At 48.6% G+C, this 7,499-nt stretch overlaps 1 pseudogene; it reads right to left on the reverse strand.

The window, feature by feature from the left end:
* Positions 1 to 213: 213 nt before the first annotated feature.
* LOC125759079 (uncharacterized) lies at positions 214 to 4,336 on the reverse strand (annotated as a pseudogene).
* Positions 4,337 to 7,499: the final 3,163 nt, after the last annotated feature.

The raw sequence follows: 7,499 nt of genomic DNA on the forward strand, positions 1-7,499 counted from the left end.
CCAACTGGGATCAGCTGGGACCAGTTGCAGTGGGGACCCAACTGGTCCCCGCTGGGAATTGTTCCATAAACCATTTGAACTGGGACCAGTTGGGACCAGTTGCATTCCCAGTTGCAAATTTTCACCTGGGACAGAGCTTAAATCGGTCTGTAAATGATCCTTAGGACTTGTTCTACCGGCTCAATGTGTTCGTACATAATCGTCAAAACCGTTTCAGGGTCCCTTTAATGGGTAGCGTCGATCCTGGTCGCCTCGAGAAGTGTCCGTCACCGACGTCGTTGGTGAAGGCGAAACACTAGCTGCAGGCAATGAAGGTGCTGGCTCCGGCTCGGTGTCGCTCTGTGGCCACACGGAGAAACCGTCGTCTTGCGCGGCGTTTTCGGCAAGCCCTGCCGTGCCTTGAAGTAGCTGGTTCTTGTGGCGCCGCCACTCGAAGCATCCCGAAGGTGTCGATGCTCGTACCCTAAAGACACTGGTCCACTTTGAGCAGTCACCACAGCAGGCATCCATTTGGGCTGTCCCCTGTAATTGCGTGCAAGAACGTGGTCACCAACACTCACTTCGCGCACACGACACCGTCTGTTCACCGTTTGTTTGAACTGTTCGTACGCCACCCTTTCCCCCACGGCGGGTTTGAGCACATCCAGGCGGGTGCGCAAACGTCGCCCCAACAACAAGTTGGCTGGTGCCTCGTGCGTTGTAGCATGGGCGTGTTGCGATAAGCGAGCAGGAACTTGTTGAGCTTTAGCTTCATTGGTTGTCGTGCGTCATCCTTCTTTAGCGCGTTCTTCAGGGTTTGGACGAAACGTTCCGCGAGTCCATTGGCACTGGGATTGTAGGGGGCTGTTTGCACGTGTCGGCAACCCATCTCCCTCACGAACTGCTTGAACTCCTGTGACGTGAACTGTGGGCCGTTATCTGACACAATCGTCTCAGGGAACCCAAAACGAGCGAAAACATCTCTTAAGCACTCAATCGTGGCATCTGTAGTAGTTGAACGCATCAGGAATACTTCTGGCCACTTCGAGTGAGCATCGACCACTATAAGAAACATTGACTGTTGAAATGGCCCTGCAAAATCTATATGTATGCGTTGCCACGGCGCTGAGGGCCAGGACCACGGGTGCAACGGAGCTTTGCAAGGGGCACTGCGCTGTTCTTGGCAATCTGCACATGATTTCACCATACGCTCAAGGTCCCCATCGATGGACGGCCACCAGACGTAACTACGCGCTAGCGCCTTGCTGCGAACTATACCTGGGTGACCCTCGTGTAATTCGTCCAGAACTGCCATCTGCAGCTTTGCGGGAATGACGACTCGTGTTCCCAGCATAATGCATCCTTGATGCAATGTCAGTTGATTGCGTCTGGCGAAGTACTGTTTCAGTCTATCATCACTGACAAATCTTGGCCAGCCTGTGCTTACGCACTCTTTTACTTTCACCAGGTCATTATCCTGCTCTGTGGCATGCGCAATCCCTTTGCTCGACACTGGTAGAGAGGCCAGCCGCAATGAATAGAAAGTCTCTTCAGATTCCTGCGTTTCGTCTTTCACACATGGTAGCGGCAAACGGGAACAAAAATCGGCTTCTGCGTTATCGGCCGAGTTTTTGAAAAGAAGGTCGTATCTGTATGCCGACAGCGTCACAGCCCACCGCTGTAGGCGCGCAGCCGCGATCGGCGGGATACCTGTTGTTGGCCCCAAAATTTGCTGTAAGGGCTTATGATCAGTGATTAAAGTGAATGCTCGGCCATAAATATAGCAATGAAACTTTTTTATGCCAAAGATTATGGCCAACGCCTCTTTTTCAAGCTGGCTATATTTCTTCTCTGCTTCGGAAAGCGTGCGCGAAGCAAAAGCAACTGGTCTAGACTTCCCGTCCTCACAAACATGGGAAAGCACTGCACCTACCCCGTACTGCGATGCGTCACAGGCCAGCTTCAATGGTCGAGCCGGGTCGTAATGGGCCAGCACCTGCGGCGATGACAACGTTCTTTTAACTTCTTTGAACGCTTCTCGGCAGCACTCGTCCCAGCACCAAGGCGCGTCCTTCCGTAAAAGCTGGTAAAAGGGCGCAGCAACTGTTGATAGATTAGGCACAAACTTTCCATAGTAATTCACGACACCTAGGAAGGACTGCAGTTGCTGCTTGTTTGTCGGTGCGGCAGCGTTTATGACTGCTTCAATTTTCTCTGGTGACGCAGATATTCCTGCTGCACTGATTTTGTGCCCCAGGTAACACAGCTCATTTTGAAAGAACGCACATTTTTCTTTCTTTATTCTGACGCCTCGCTCCAGCAAACATCTCAAGAGTGCTTCTAGGTTTATCATGTGTTCTTCAGCGTTTTTTCCCGTGACCAATATGTCATCAAGATAACAACAAACTCCGTTTAGGCCCTTCAGCATTGTGTCCATTATTTTCTGAAAAATACCTGGCGCTGACGCTATTCCGAAGGGTAGCCTGTTGACTACGAACAGCCCTTTCTGCGTGTTCAAAGTTAGGTACTTCTTCGACTCTTCCGCCATGAGTACTTGTTGGTATGCCCTGTTGAGGTCTATCTTAGTAAAATGCATGATCTATAGATCATCGATTTTAGGCAGCGGATAGTGTGTGATGTCCAGTGAAAGATTTATCGTTGTCTTATAATCCCCACATAGGCGTATGCTTCCATCTTTCTTTATCACAGGGACGGCGGGCGTGGCATATTCTGATGTATTCACGGTTGTGAGTATTCCCAGCTGAACCAATTTTTCTATCTCTGCTTCTACTGCTGACTGCAATGCGAATGGCACATTCCTTGCTTTTAGGAATCTCGGCCGGTGGTCGGCTTTGAAAAACAGCTCGGCCCTTTCGTCTGTGATAGCGCCTAGCTCATCCTTGAACAGCATTTTGTATTTTGCAAGCAACGTCTCTAGCCTTTCCTTCATTCGGGAAGACAAGTCGAACACTGACCTTGAGACGTGGTTGAGGCCCCAAATCTGGTTCCAGTCTAGCCGTACTGTGTGCAGCCATTCACGCCCTAGCAGCGGTGGTCCTGCTTGATCGACGAGGTAGAGTGGTACTTGAATGAGTTGAGCGCATACGAGGACACGGACAGAAGGAAGAGACGTACACACACTGGCGCTACTAACAACAATGGTTTATTTCATTCTCCTGCCGATTCATATACCAGTTTTGCGCAGTCTCTTCCTTCTGTCCGTGTCCTCGTATGCGCTCAACTCATTCAAGTATGACCAACCAACAAGCCCGCATCGCCACCCTCGTAGAGTGGTAGTTTCGCCGTCTGTTCGCCGTGCTGCACACTGACGACCGCCACGCCGCAAGGTTGGACGAGGGCTCCGGTATAGGTGCGCAGGACGATGTCGGTTGGTTCGCAGCTAGCTGAAGGGACCTACTGCTTGTAAGGCATGATAGACACTGCGGCTCCCGTGTCAAGTTCCATTTCCACCAGTGCTCCATTTATCTTTAGTCCAAGAAAAATAGCAGTGCGACAAGAAGACACTTGTTCCGAAACGCCCATGGGTGGCACCTGCGTCACCACTTTCAGCGTTTTCACACTCCGTTTCTGCTGATGCCCGTCAAAAGATTGCCTGTTGCTGCGACAGGCCCTTTGAATATGCCCTTTCTTTCCACACTTATAGCACGTCTCCTTAACGTACGGGCATAGTGAATGCGTGTGGCTCTGAGAACCGCAGCGATAACAAGCCTGTAGCTGCCTACCGGCAATCGCTTGCGCCTCGTACAGATCAGCAGGGGCATAATTACCTTCTCCCTCCATTTGGTGCAGCTGTGTGGTCATTGACTCCACGACTCTAGTCTCGGCGACATTTTTCCGGGCTGCTTCCATTGCCAGGGCGCGCTCGACTGCTTTCGGGAACGTCAGTTTGTCGTCCTCGGTAAAGAGTACTCGCTGCACGTCCTCTCGCAGTAGTCCACAAACGAAACGATCCCGCAGCGCTTCGTCCAAATTCGCTCCAAACTGACAACTCTGGGCCAACTTCCGAAGTTCCGCAACATATTCGGGCAGAGACTCGCCTTCGCTCTGTGTTCGTCGGTAAAACTTCGCTCGCTCCCCGATTATGGACGGCTTTGGGGCAAGATGTGCATCCAAGAGGCTCTTCAGTTGTTCGAAACTTTTTTCCGACGGTAGGTCCGGCGTAGCCAACGACTTCAGCAACCCATACGTACGCGGTCCGATGATGCTGAGGAATGCGTGTACCTTGTCGCTGTCGGGAACCTTGTTGACAATAAAAAAAGATGTCAACCTCTCCTTGTATTCCGTCCAGTCGCTTTCAGTAACGTCGAACGACTCCATCTGGCCCAGCTGCCCTGCAGACTGCATTTTCGCTTCAACCAACTGCTCGCTGCTTCTCGATTTTTTCATCCCATCCTACGTCGCCAGTGTTGAGTCTCGTTCAGAGACTGACAGGCCAGGGTTCCAACGGGGAACAGCAACATTTATTACCCGAAGCTCACGGGCAGACGGTTACATACGAATGTGTCGATCGTGCATTGAGCGCTACCATTTAAGCACTAGTGGGCACATGCGCACTAACGACAGTTCGGTTATCAGGTGAGCTATCGCGGACACAACATTAACAAAGCGCAACACTGGTGTAACGACTGGCTAATGACCCTTAACCCCAATAAATGTGAAGTAATATGTTTCACTCGCCGTCATCAGCCCTCCTACATATATGCCCTGTAACATCAGTAATACTCCCTTAGAAAAAGTAGATTCATTTGAGTACCTTTGTGTCACCCTTTCATTTGATTAGGTTGGACTGTTCATGTGGTGCGCATTACTGTCTCAGCTAACCGAACCTTGGGATTCTTAAAACGCCACTTACGTCATGCACCTCAAACGTTAAACTACTAGCATTTAAAACACTTGTACGTCCGAAATTTGAGTACGCATCTCCGATATGGTCCCCGCATCAAGCATATCTATTCAATGCACTCGAATCAGTCCAAAATCTCGGGGTAAGATTCATTCATTCACCGTACTCTTATCACACAAGCGTATCGCTACTGAAGGCACGATCCGGCTTAGATTCACTGTTATCCCGGCGCCGCATTGATTCACTAATCCTTTTTCACAAGTTCTATTACAGCTCGCTTCATCAGACACCATACATCTTGGCCGCATCCCCACGCCTTTCCCTTCGTACTGGGCATCACTTACAAGTAACCCGTCCACGCAGCCGCACTACGACCTTCTCGGTCTCCTTTTTTTGCCGTTCATCGACTGAGTGGAACGGCCTGCCCCGTTCTATCGCTGATATCACCTGCCCATCATCATTTGCTGAAAAGCTTAAGCACTAATTCATTCTTCTATTTATATGTGGCTACTAGTTATATGTATATGTGGTTATCATGTATATTTTATGAATCTACATATTATTGTTTATGTATAATTTATGTGCATGTATAATTGCGTATATATTATTATTATGTATGTATTTTGCTGCAATTGTAAACCCACCCCTTGTGTAATACCCCCCTTGAGGGGGCCTCAAGGAAATAAAAGTGAAGTCTGAGTGAGTTGACTCATGAGTAAGTTTGCCGACCTATGTTGCACCTGATCGGCATGATGCTTTTTTTAGATTTGTGATAGCTTCTGCCACTCTCGCATTTGCTAATGCTATTTCACGTGCGTGACATCTGATTATCTTTAGTTTATTTACATGGCTTTGCGCATCTTCCACTACATTTATATTGTTAGCGTTTTCACTGAATAAACTTAGTTGGAAGTTGGCGCTTTTTCCGTCCTCTCTTTCTTTATTTTGTTTAATCTTGCGCCTTACATTTTTATTAAAGCGATAGCGTTAAAGAGCTCGTTTAGCAGAAATTCCGGTGTCGGTGTCGGCGTCGATAATTGTCAGCGAAAAGTCAGCGTTGTCTGTGACCCAAAATTCGAGAAAGGTGCAAATGAAGTAAATAATAAAAATCTTAGGTTCGAGTGAGAATCGAACTGATGCCTCCTGCGTGGCAAGCAGCTGTTCTACCACAGAGCTACGCCATTTCTTGAAACTGCTTCGGAAAAAAATCGACGCATCTCCACGAAATTAATCATGACACGTGGGCGAAGCTCTGAATATCGTACGGGTGAGTAACCGTACGTTACTAGAGCGTTGCCCCATATAATTTAAATTGAGTGACTTAAAGAGTCTTCGACAAAGCTAGGTCCTAAGGTTCATAATGTGTACGCTGAAGTCGCCGACTAGTATAAAGGGTTTGTGCTTGTAGGTATTTTGTATTGTTTCCTCGCAATTATGATTGATATTAGTCTATTGTTAAACCTGATGTTTCGATTTTATACGGCGCTGCACCGTGAGCACGGACAACGAACAACAACGGACAAGCGTAGACTCTAAGGTGCTTCGCCCCTAAAAAACACTATATGAATGTCGTGTAGTGGGATGAGTCTCCTTAACGCGTGTAATATCGCGTGGCGGATATGTAGAATCGCACCAAGCGTCAAAACACGTGAATCGCGCAACAAGTGGGTGTTTAAAAGGCCCACTCATTACAACGCGCCCAGACATATTTAATCATCATCAACTGCAAAAGCATCAACGAAGCGAGCAGCTGCGTAGGTTCGCGTGTTGCCTTACGGACGCGTAGTGGGCCCTTCGTTGATTCGCAAAAGGATGAATTATGGCGTAGTGGGCACCTCGCAACCGCACTTGCAGTAGGCATTTTAGGGTAGTTTTAAACGGCCAATTTTACGCGCACAGACGTTCGTTTCCTTGCGGCATGGTTTTGGCATCCACCGGGAACCGAAGCGAGGCTAGCTATTGAGAAGGCGATGCGCACGGCGATTACGCAGGCGATTATGCTTGCGCGTCCTACTCTTGAAGGCGAAGCTCAAGCGTCCTCCAAGTTTTGTTGATCAGCTTCAGTGCTCACCACCAATGTTCTCACTAATTTAGTATAGTTGGATATTGACATATCCACGGCCACTTACATTTCCTAACATTTCCTAAGTTGCTAACAGACAATGTTTAGCTGAATCTCGTTGACCGAGCCAATATTCCAAGAAGAATTAGACAGCTGTATATTTGTGCAGTGTTTACAGTAACTAAACGCGTCATATATTTTTGCTCATCCAAGTGCACGTAACGAATAAATGCGACTTGCATTGCAGCTTGCGCATCTGGGACAGCAAAGAGGACCGGGGTGGCATCCAAGTGACGGGAGAACAGGTGCTCCTCGTGAAGGTCTACAAGGAAGGCTACGCTTGGATGAGCGTCCTTGAGAAAACAGCTATCGTAACAAAGAAGGAAACCAAGGGAGGACTACTGTTCAGTTTAGAGTTTACGAAGCCTCAGAGACTCGACAGCATTATAATGGTGAGCATATGCTGCTGGGGAGAATGGGAAGTGGGCTACCAACGTGGTTAGGGAGCGATGTAGGAGCCATTTATAGCAGGCGTCAAGAGAAAGGAAGCAGACAGCCACTTGCTGCTTGCTTCGCTGCAATGAAGAAGGAACG

The sequence above is a fragment of the Rhipicephalus sanguineus genome, chromosome 7, assembly GCF_013339695.2.
Source record: "Rhipicephalus sanguineus isolate Rsan-2018 chromosome 7, BIME_Rsan_1.4, whole genome shotgun sequence".
In the NCBI taxonomy this organism is placed as follows: Eukaryota; Metazoa; Arthropoda; class Arachnida; order Ixodida; family Ixodidae; genus Rhipicephalus; species Rhipicephalus sanguineus.